This window comes from Podarcis melisellensis (genome assembly GCF_964234715.1).
Source record: "Podarcis melisellensis genome assembly, chromosome: 10".
In the NCBI taxonomy this organism is placed as follows: domain Eukaryota; kingdom Metazoa; phylum Chordata; class Lepidosauria; order Squamata; family Lacertidae; genus Podarcis; species Podarcis melisellensis.
This window is the reverse complement of record NC_138542.1, coordinates 37043727-37055973: the sequence shown is the minus strand read 5'-3', so window position 1 is coordinate 37055973 and position 12247 is coordinate 37043727. Positions and strand designations below refer to the sequence as shown.

Here is a 12247-nt window from a genome sequence, read left to right as displayed (position 1 = left end):
TGAATTTGAACACTGATCCACCTGTAGTATTCTCTGCAATGACTGGCAGCAGCTGTCCTGGGCTTCAGAAAAGGGTCTCTCAGTCCCCTCCAGAGATGCTGGTGTTTGAATTTGGGACCTTTGGCGTGCATATCAGATGTTCTGCCACTAAGCTACAGCGCTTCCTTCAATTGGCTTGCGTTTGACAGGGAGAAAAGAGTTGAATTTTCAAAATTACATTAAATTGACATCTCATTTTAAGAAGGGTTATGGGACCACAGTGTCACCTGGTATTTGAAATGAACGTTTCTACTTCACTTTTCTATTTCTGTGCAACTTTTGGAGACATCATAAATGTGAACGTGGATGGGTGCTTCTGGATCTCCTTAATTGGACAGATTACAAAGTGTGGGTAGCGACTGAACAGGGAGTGGGAAAAGAGGGGGAAATATTATTTCACTTTGTCTTGTGTGCCTATTTTAAAAATAAATTTTAAAAAATCAAAATATTTATAGTTAAAAGTGGGCGATGAAACCAAAAGGGTAGAAGCAAAATATGTGTGTGAAACTTTTCCACAGTTGCACATTTCTTATGAGCACGATGCATGCACAGATGCTTGTGTTAAAAAATAGAGCACCACATGTCACCTCACCATTTTTGTTTACTCATTCAGTTATATATATGCCGAAACCTCAGTGAGGCAGAGGAAGTGAAAACTGGCTTTAATATTAGGTGAAGAGCTTACGTCTGAGACTAAAAGCAGCCTTAGAACTATCGTATTTCTTTCAAACAACAGCAATAACAACAATTTATTACATTTGTTTCCTCTCCTTCTTCCAAGCATTTTGGGCAGTATTGGTTCTTTACTAACCACTGCCCTATTTTGTTCTCACATGAGCTCAGTGAAATACTGTATGTTAGAGTAGTCCACTCCACCCAGTGAGCATTGTGCCTGAGTGAGGACTTGAATCTGGGCCTCCCTGGTCCAACACTTTAATTCAGATTTATGGGCATCTTTGGGCCTTCAGATGTTGCTGAACTGCTCATCACTGCTCATCATCGTTGGCTATGCATGCTAGGGCTGATCAGAGTTGCCATTCAGCAGCACCTGCATGCTCCTCCAATGCTTTCTTCACCAATTTGGGGCCCTCTGGATGTTGTTGGAACTACAGCTCCCATCATCCTTGGCCACTGGCCATGCTGGCTGAGGCTGATGGGAGCTGGAGTCCCACACTATCTAGTGGGCACCATGCTAGGGAAGATTGCTCTGGCCCCCTACATCACACTGGCTCTCCTCTTTTGCAACCAATACCTTTTTACCAATACCAGACATCAAAATCCACTTTTCCTTCCCCATTAAACAATCACACTAAATCTTAGATAAGGGCTGGCCTGGGATAGTTTTTGTATCAGAGAATCTGAGTTGAAAGAATTAAAGAATTAAAGGTAAAGGTACCCCTGCCCGTACGGGCCAGTCTTGACAGACTCTGGGGTTGTGCGCCCATCTCACTTAAGAGGCCAGGGGCCAGCGCTGTCCGGAGACACTTCCGGGTCACGTGGCCAGTGTGACATCGCTGCTCTGGTGAGCCAGAGCTGCACACGGAAACGCCGTTTACCTTCCCGCTGGTAAGCGGTCCCTATTTATCTACTTGCACCCGGAGGTGCTTTCGAACTGCTAGGTTGGCAGGCGCTGGGACCGAGCAGTGAGAGCGCACCCCGCAGCAGGGATTCGAACCGCCGACCTTTCGATCAGCAAGTCCTAGGCGCTGAGGCTTTAACCCACAGTGCCACCTGTGTCCCATCCAAATTAAAGAATTACTGCTGTAAAAAAAACAGACAGAGAGCCTGTTTTTCTAACCATCAGTTTATACTTAACTGTTTCCAGAGTTGCATTTTCCCCCAGTTGCTTTTTTTTTATTTAGTTATTGATTCAGATTGTTTTAATTACATAAAAAATCATTATGCTTTTGACTGAAACCCCTACCATTTCCTGCTGTGCTGCGGCTTCACCACACACTCCCGGGTTGGTCTGGCGCTCTCTGCATGTTTTTGTCCCATGTCAGCCACCATTCCCTTCCTCCGTTTTGATGGCAAAAGATCAAACCAGCTAAGCAAGAAAGGAGAACTCTTGCATCTCAATGCAATTACATGATGGAGAATGGTGAAGGCTCGTTTATCAGCCCTAAATACTTCATAAATACTTTCTGCAGTCAGAGGCATTCATTTGTTGGCTAACAACAAAAATCCAGTCTGTCAGTTTTACTGCCTGTTAATAGAAAAGATAATAGAAACAAAATGGAAGGAACATTATCAGCTGCTTTTGACAGATGTTTTAGCATATTTTAACAATCTGAGTTGATATTTCATCTTGGGTTGCTTTAAGGAAACCCAGCTGAGATTATTCGCCACTGAGAAAGCTCATGCTGTAGATTTCACCCACCCCTTCATCAGAAGAAAGATATGAAATCCACAGATGGCAAAACTCCATATAAAAGGCCTTCCAGGTGGCTTCGAGAAATTTATCTTTTCAATGAGAATCCCAAAAGACTGTGAGAATCTGGCATACCAGTTAGTCAGCTCCAAGTTATTATTTATTTTTCATCTATGCTCTCTTAAGGTGAGATCAATTAAATATGAGAATGATGCCCAGGGCCTTGATGAGAACAAACAGGAAGAAGATTCTGCCTCAGTAAACAAGGGAATGGGGGGTCAGAATATCATAGAATCACAGATTTGTAGAGTTGGAAGGGATCACGACGGTCATCTTGTCCAACCCCCTGCAATGGAGGAATCTTTTGCACAACATAGGGCTCAGACACACAACACTAGGATTAAGCACCCCATGCTCTACCAGCTGAGTTCTCTGCATAAGGGGCATCACCATAGTATCAGTTATTGTGTGCTTCTAGTTTCTTTTTTTTAGTTATGAGTTTGTGGGTGCCAGATGTCTATAATTCCTAGATCCTGCAAGTGTTAGAATTTAATCAAAGCTTGAGGTGTTAAGCTAGTTGCCAGACTTCTAACCCCTGGATCCAGCAAGTGTTAAAAGCTAATCAAAGAAAGGGGCTCTGTGGGAGACAGAAATGGGTGTGGACCCATCAGCTCACAGTGAGAAGGAATAAAACCAGAGTTCAGATCTAGAAGTCAGGTGAGCTAGAATCTGGACACAAAAGTGGCAGGCTGGAAAAGTGAGATCTCTGTTTGAATCCAAGGCTGTGACTATGGGAGAAACAAGACCCTTTTGGGGTGTTAATGCTGTGAATTCCTCCATCGCAGGCTCAGGTTGAATATATGAGTAAATAAACCTCACAATCTCTGCAGAGACATCACAATCTCTGCTGTACCTCATTTCCATAAGGAAACATGGACCCTCAATAAACGTCTGGAACCCCTGGAATCTCACACCGCTCTGAGATTAGAGTGGCGTACGACTGTTGTGTCCAAATAGGGCAGATGTGGAGCCATGCATTCATAATCAGTTTGACGGATGCAGTTATGCATTAGCACACATCTGCTCTGTGCTGCTTAGCTGTGTTGTTAAATGCACAACATGATATGCATGCTGTGATGTTTCTGTGTTATGGATCAACATTGCAGACATCACCTCTTGTGGGATCAGTGGTCTGAAATGCAGTGCAAAAATACTGGAGGTGAAAGGAAATAGGGAAATAAAAGCAGAGGCATACATCTCTCCTTTTATTTCCAAATTTCCTCTCACCTCCAGTATTTTATGTATGCAACAACAGCAGCAAGAATTATTTTAGCCCAAAAGTGGAAACAACAAGAAGTACCAACAAAAGAAGAGTGGCAGATGAAAATGATGGACTTTGAGGAATTGGCAAACCCGACAGGAAAAATCCAGAACCAGCATGATCAAGTATTCCAAAAGGACTGGAATAAATTTATACAATATTTGAAAGATTACTGTAAGCAATTAACAACACTAGCAGGGTTGTCTGAAGACTTGTAATGAGAAATTTTCTCCCTTTCTATATTTAAATTTTAAGGTATTTTGTAAGGAATGTAACTAGAATAGGAAAAAGCACAAAATGCAATGATATAAAGGTTAATTTTGAAAGCCATGGGGCTGGAGGGAAGGAAGTCGATGGGCTCTAAAGAGCCAGAGAGGTAAATAATGATGTGATTACATATTACAAAATGGAAAATTAATAAAAATTACATATAAAAAAGGAAATAAAAGGAGAGGCTTCACACATCTCTACTCAGAATATATCTAAGTCACATTCCCTCCCGCTTTGATAAGTCTGAGTTTGGGAAAACAAACATCTAAATTGTGGGCATGTTTAGAAGTCTGAGACACTTACATGCCTCTCTGCCAAGGCAAATGCCAGCTGTCCCAAACATGCCAATTGCCACTCGAAAGTGATGTTGATAGGTGAGGATGATGAGCTGTCCAATGGAATGGAAACAAAGGTAAGCATTTCCTGAAATGACGGAACTAATTTAGTTGTTGGATGTTCTTGAGATCCTGTAGGAGTTTGGTTCCACTTAGTATGCAAAAAAATTAGGGTAGACACTGAAAATCAGGATTACATTTCAGTTTCCCTTACTTGACAAGAAATGTTCTTTCTTCTGGTCACCCATCTCCAACAATGCCTGTACTTCATCAGTTCTTTAGTTCATTCACCCCACTAATTTGCCTCAAGATCTCATATGTTTTTGATGATTTTGTCCAGCATCCGTTCACTTGCCACACCTCCATGATCCATGAAGTATGGATGATGCTGTTCTTCCCATGATATGCAGTATGTATTCAGGCCCTCCACGATAGTTTTGGATGAGATTTATTCCTTGCAGGCTGAAATTTGGGGGAATATGTAAAGTATACACATTGCAGACTGGAATAATACAGAAATTTCCAATAAATACCAAAATAGAAGTCATTTTTTCTTTGCATCCTACAGCCCTCTAGCTTTGGTGGTCATGTATTTTCCTAGTTTCTGGATATGGCAAGCCTATACTCCAGTTTCTTACTGGAGTATAGGCTTAACTTAATGGGAATAGAGGCTTGCACTGCTAGGGAAACTATTGTAATAGGCAATTGTCTGTCATACTTCTTTGAAATATTTGCAGTTGTAATAGTTTTATTTATAAGATAAGCCTCTCCATGTGGTCACCCTCAAAGTCAGTTTTGAAGCAGATTATCTAAGTCACTCTTGCCCATTCCTAAATTAATGAGACTGCAGAGAGAGCTTTACTAATTTCAATAAAATTGAATGTCTTGAGGCTTTCCATTGGTCAGCAAAGTGGCTTCATGTCAGCACATCTGTATAGATGTCAAACTCCCCTGAAGGAAACTGATTTTAGCTGGTTTCTGCCATTTCACTGCCTTGTTTGTGTGACACAACTTGTGCCTTTGTTGGGTTAGCAAAGTCTGTTTGCCTTCAAATATTAATATCCTGGCTGGCTGACTTCAGTCACTTTATAAGCTTTGAAAGTGGTCCAGCAACGGCTTCCTGGATTGCTTCAAAACAATTCAACTTTAATTTAAGACAGAACATTAGCATTACCAATGAACTCCAAAATAACATCTTAAAGCTCTCAGCAGGTGGAGATTTGGGTGTTTCCACTTCATTCAGTGCTTCAAATAATATCAATGGTGAGAGGAATTGGTGAGGAGAAATCCTGTCAACAGAGTCCTCTTACAGAATGCCAGTTCCAGCTGGACTGTTCAGACATGAAGCTCATTAAAGAGTTTAACGATCAGGATAAATGTCATATCCATTAATCACCCCCTGAAATAGACAAAGTAAATAGCAATGAGTGAGTTAAATCTGATTTCCTCAGGAAGCTGGATGGTTGATAAAGATTAACGCTAGCTTTAATAGCACTAAATAAAAAGAGGACCATTCCTTTATTAATGAAGGCTGCAAGCCGGCATGAAGTTCAGTTTTCTTTTTCTTTTTTCTTCCCTGTGGCATTGACCATTCTGGGTCACTCTAGAGGCAAACAATTGAAAGGTTACTGTCAAAAAGGAGCAAGAAGAGACTCTGAAGGCAACATGGCTTATTCATGGGACTAGAGAAATGGAAAGATAGTCTCTTGAGACTGTTAAGAGCCTCATAGGAATACACTAGAAAATATACTTAGCCTGTCTTCCTCAATGTGGTGAAATTATTTCATTTATACCACCAACATCCAGTGCCTCTAACATCAACTTAGAAAATCCCATGGGACTCAAAGTATTTAGGGTTCATATGGCCACCCAAGGTCTTATTTTTCAATCTGTGCAGGTTTCTTAGTCAAAGCAAGAAAAATAAAGGACAACCTGGATGGAATTAAGTCCTTTCCCGCAGGATCTTGGCACAGGGATGGGCATCTTCCCTGCTTCTTTGAAATTTGCTGACATTATCTGTATCTTATGTTCAGTTCTACTGGTTTCAAATCCAGGCATTCACAACTTCGAAGCAGTGCCATGTATTGCATAGTATAACCTCCAACATTTCATGCAAGCTTGTCTACTTACCGTAGTCCTCCACAGGTGTGCACATTAGAGTTAAGAGGGTCCCAGGTGGATGAGCAAGCCAGCTCTGTTCAGCATTGCTATTCTTGTCACCTTCAACTTGTGGGATGTGGAGGATACTGTCTGATGAGGGGAACCTCTGGTATGTTTTGTGGCTCCCAGTATGTATTAGAACTCTGAAAAATTAGGGTTCAGAAATGTGTGGGGAGCTTCTATTTATTTATTTCATAAAATTTATATACTGCTTGATTATTAAAAACCTCAAAGAGGTTTTAAAAAACCTCCAAGGGGCTAATAATAATAATAATAATAATAATAATAATAATAATAATAATACAGTTATACCTCAGAAGTTGAACGCAATCCATTCCGGAAGTCCCTTCGACTTCCAAAATGTTAGGAAACCAAGGGGCAGCTTCCGATTGGCTGCAGAAAGCTCCTGCAGCCAACCAGAAGCCATGGAAGTCATGTCTGACGTTTGGGTTCCAAAGAACATTCCCAAACCAGAACACTCACTTCCGGGTTTGCGACATTCGGAAGCCAAACGTTCAAGTCACAAGGCATTTGTCAACCAACGTATGACTATAATAATAATTTTAATATTTATACCCAACCCATCTTACTGAATTTCCCCAGCCACTCTATGAATAGAGGGTTGCTTCAGGCAACCCCTTCCCATGTGTTTCTTTAATCCTAACGTGCATGCCTGAAAAGGAACTGCAATTTATTAAAAGTACCCAGAATGTGCAACAGCTCCACCTCCACCCCGTTGCACGCTGCTGAATTGCCTTCTCCACGTACTACATTAATTTACTCTGCAAATAGCTGACCTTGCCTTAGTTTTAATTATCTCTGTAGTTTATACCTCAACCCTTCATCCCATGCACAGTCTATGTTCTAAATAAACAAAGGAAGAAGTTAACATGAGAACTTTATAAGGCAATTTATAAACCGTCTTAACATATAAAGTTATTTCTTGAACTTATGTTTAAGCCTATATTTACCACTGCAAAAGTGGGACCTTCCTGGATAAAAGTCAAGGCTGGTTACTTCAACAAGTACAAGGTGAGGAGATCACCACCTGGAAAATTGTCATGCCTGAAGCCAAAGAAGCAAATAATTATCAAGCCACAAGTGTTGGCTATAAATGAGTCTCTTTGAAAGAATGAAGTATTTTGCTGAAAGGAAAGCATCTGGCTTAGGGATGGGGAACCTGTGGCCTTCCAGATGGTGGTGAAGTCCAGCTCCCATCACCCCCAGCCATCATGGTCACTGGTCTGGGATGGTGAGAGCTGGAGAACAGCAACATTTGGAGACTTTACAGATTCCTCATGCCTGTTCTATCTAGAAAGAAGTAGCTGGTTTGAAGCATCAGATGCTATTTCATTCACTATTGCTATCAGCAACCTGGGCCTGCCTAAGGGAAATGGTCCCATGCGGACAAAATTTGCAGGTTACACCAACGCAGGAGGGTATTGCAAAAGGATTGTGAAATTATGCAGGTCACATTTCTTATTCTCACAAAAGCAAATTATTGACAGATACTAATGTAATGAAAGAAGTCTGCTCATTATTTCTGTTTGTAATCTTTATTAGTTTTATTAGCACTAATTGCATTTGTGATAAATGTGAAGCAATATTCCTCACCCGCATTAAAGCAGCCAGGCTTTTGATTGGTATTCTGTGCAATAGCAACTTCATTGTGATAAATGAACCAGTCAACAACAAATCAACAACACAATACACCATAAAAGGCCTTTATTAACTATAGGAGAGTGGATTTCTACCCCCCGCCCACCCCCACACAAACACACACACTTAACGCTATTCAAGAAGCATTGGATTTTCACCTTGGGCAAACATTCCGGGTCATAGAAAAGCTTTTATTGCCTCTGCAGACCTTTTAGTATCACTTGCTTCCCACTAAATCAAAACCTTGCTCCTAATTGGTAAACCTTATAGACAATGATGCGTTTCCAGTGGGTTGCCGTTAGCAGTGGTTCATTTATCATAGCAGACAGAGAGGCGGAACAATTCCTATCAAATACCTGCCTACTTTCTCACTTGTGAATCCAGTTTTGGAGTTATTTACTCAGCACTTTAGTAGTAAACGTATCAGCTGGCCTGAAGGAAAAATGAGAGGTTTGCAGAATGTCAATTTTATTGCAGAGGAGGAAGGGAGGAAGATAGCTACACTAGTAGCATCAAAGTTTTCGATCTGAGAGATGACAGTACACATTTTTCTTTCTTTCTGAAGTCTTCGTACAGTTCCTATGCATGCACACACACAGAATTCCTCCTCTACATTCTTAGAACATTGGGCCAACTTACTTAAGCTGCTTTTAATAGTGTGTTTTCATTGTTGTGTTCCATACTTTGGGATGAAGGGCAATAACTTGAAACAACAACTCCTCCTCTTGTGTAACAATTGTACCATGTCTTCCAAACAGATTCAGACCACATTTTTTACAACCACTGACCTGAGAGTAAAGCCTGGCTAAATTCAGTGGGATGTACTTCGGGGGGGGGGGGGAGACTACAGCCCAAGAGGCCTGGGATTAAAGCTTGAAAAATGTCATCTAGCAAAATGAGAAAAAGCTGGGTATTACAGCTAGACGTTATCCTGGATTGCAAAATTTCATTATTTTGAATAATTGTTATATACATAATTGGCAGACAGAGAAGTGGAAGACTCTTCCCCCCCCCCTCCTTTACCTCTTTCCTTGGCTTGTTTTCTCTATGCCTTTTAATTCTCGTTAGTTCTCAGTCAATTGTATTTCTATGTACATTTTGGTTTTTGAAGTTTTATATTTTGGATAAATGAAGATACATGCAGGAAGGTGATGGGCAGGAGATGAAGGACCCTGCATGAGAGGCAGGTTAGAGAAGACCCCTCAGGGTGAGAGGCCAAGGGAAGAGGGGGAAGCTCCCAGATGAGAGCTGGGAGGATTCATTCTTCTGTGTGTGTTTAAAGTATAACTGTGATAAAGGGCTTTGTATTATTATCCTCTCCCCATACCCATCCCCTTTCTTTTTCTTCTCTTCTTTTTTGGCTTCTTCCCTATCTTTCTCTCTTAGACTAGGCTATCTTTTATTGTATATTATGTTGAAAACTTTCAATAAAACATGATTATGAAATGAACTACATAGGATTGCATGGCACACTGACTTTTGAACTTTAAAAAGGAGATTAGACAAATTCTTAGAGACTAAGGCTATTGATGGCTACTAACCAGGGTGACTGTGTTCAATCTACATTCCCAGAGGCAGTATAATTTTGTATACCAGTTGCTGAGAATACTGTTGCATTCAGGTCCTGTTTGTAGGCTTCCTGTAGGCATTTTGGACTAGATGGGCGTTTCGCCTGATCCAGCAGAGCTCTTCATATACTCTTATGCAAACAATATTTCCTTCTATATATATATAATAGAATAACTGCCATTATTACCACTTCCAGTCCCAAGCCTAGACATTTCTATTCTTCAACATTTTTGTTTAGTTTCTTTAACCTGAGGAAAAATAATTCTCAAGTGCTATGGTAAGCTTAAGGGTTTCTTATCGTTTCTTTTGTATTTTCTTTGGAAACTCTAAGGCTTATACTGGTTGAGTTTTAATTTTGCTCTTTGGTTTTTCCTCAAGGACAGGCTCATTTCTTTCTCAGCTCCCCACTGCTTCCATGTGCTCTGAGGGTAACCCCAAATTGTGTCCTTTTAAATTCCCTTTGATCCTTTCTCTTTATATCTCTCTCATTTCAGTATATTAAGCCATCTTTCTTCTCACTGGCTTCAGGTAAAAGAAATGGCAATAAAAACATCACACTAAAGTATACATGTAGAACCCCCGGTGGGACTTTCCAGCTACAAATAAATGTTATTTTCCACACTGTGCAAATAAATGTGTCAAAGTGGAAATAAATCATTAATTCCCACTGTAGGGCTATTGATTTAAGTAGCAACAGCATTATCATCTTCTCAGACCAAAAAAAGGAAACCAGTCAGTCAGTAGCAATTGACAGATCCATTGGCCAATAATACTCTCACAAAAATAGACCAGTTGACTCACATTGCAAAACACACTGGGCAGCGCAGAGGTTGACTGTTCAGTATCGGAAAGTGAAAGACTGCAATGTCCTAAAGGTGTGGCATCACTATGGCTGTTCAGAATTGGTGCACAGGCTGAAAATAGGTTCCACTGAAATCAACTGCATATTCCCCATAACTGCAGCATATTCCCTGTTTCAAACATAGTTAGGCCACAGGGGAAATATTTTCCCAGCTAGGTGCCCCATGTGGCTGCTGCAGTTATGTGTCCATTGCATCCAAAATAATCTACAACACGGAGGGTCCTCCCCACATGGCCTCATAAATGAGACAAATAAGTATTCTCCATCCACACATGACCAAATCCCATTTAAACAGTCAGCATAGCTCCAAGTGGAGGCCCTAAGACGGTTAAATGGTGCCTTGTACGCCTCCTTCCAGCAATTCCTACAGCCAAGCTGGTGTCAAACATATTTCTCTGCTTTCATAGAATCATAGAATCATAGAGTTGGAGGAGACCACAAGGTCCAACCCCCTGCCAAGCAGGAAACACCATCAGAGCACTCCTGACATATGGTTGTCAAGCCTCTGCTTAAAGACCTCCAAAGAAGGAGACTCCACCACACTCCTTGGCAGCAAATTCCACTGTCGAACAGCTCTTACTGTCAGGAAGTTCTTCCTAATGTTTAGGTGGAATCTTCTGGATCCATTGCTCCGTGTCCACTTCTCTGGAGCAGCAGAAAACAACCTTTCTCCCTCCTCTATGTGACATCCTTTTATATATTTGAACATGGCTATCATATCACCCCTTAACCTCCTCTTCTCCAGGCTAAACATGCCCAGCTCCCTTAGCCGTTCCTCATAAGGCATTGTTTCCAGGCCTTTGACCATTTTGGTTGCCCTCCTCTGGACACGTTCCAGTTTGTCAGTGTCCTTCTTGAACTGTGGTGCCCAGAACTGGACACAGTACTCCAGGTGAGGTCTGACCAGAGCAGACTACAGTGGCACTATTACTTCCCTTGATCTAGATGCTATACTCCTATTGATGCAGCCCAGAATTGCATTGGCTTTTTTAGCTGCCGCGTCACACTGTTGGCTCATGTTGGCTCATGCTTTCCTTTGGACCACCTCAGTGTGGCCGAGAGGGGAGTCTTGTTATCTGGGCAGCATCTCTATACACACTGCCCAGGCTTGTGCAGGAAAAACAACATGGGAGGCAGCAGCTAAAACTTACAGGTCTCTGCAACCACAACAGGGATTGTAATTCTCTAGCAATTTGATTTCACCCCCAAAGGCACAGTCCATTGTGTCTTCAGACAGAAGCCAACAACAATACTTCAAACATCCCAAACAGAGTTACAGTATTTTATGTCAACATAATAAGAAGAAACTAATTCAACACACCCCAAAAGGAACTAATTCATGTCCATCCCTTTACAAAACAAACAAGTTTGGTTCATGTTCAGCTCACCTTTCAATTCATGTTCATCAAAATTTTATATCTAACATCTATCTATCTATCATCCATAAAATCAGCATCCACAATGCTACAAGCCAGATTGAGGCAATGAACTTGAAAATAAACTAGAAATCATTTGAAGTTCTGTCCTCAAATAAACTTAACTAACATTTGATTCATTGAGTATGGGATTAGTTTCATAGTACAATTCAGAATTTTAAAATCTACTTTAGTGAACTTTGTTAAACTAAACTAGTTTGTGTTCAAAGCACTGGTTAGATTCAA

General features: G+C 41.0%; 1 long non-coding RNA gene across 1 annotated transcript; it reads right to left on the bottom strand.

Annotated features, from left to right (window-relative positions):
- Positions 1-1960: 1960 nt before the first annotated feature.
- LOC309379389 lies at positions 1961-5916 on the bottom strand. The gene is made up of 4 exons (XR_014172472.1): positions 5511-5916; positions 4556-4798; positions 4305-4438; positions 1961-2245 (listed from the first exon to the last, which is right to left on the bottom strand). It is a non-coding gene; the product is annotated as an uncharacterized lncRNA (long non-coding RNA).
- Positions 5917-12247: the final 6331 nt, after the last annotated feature.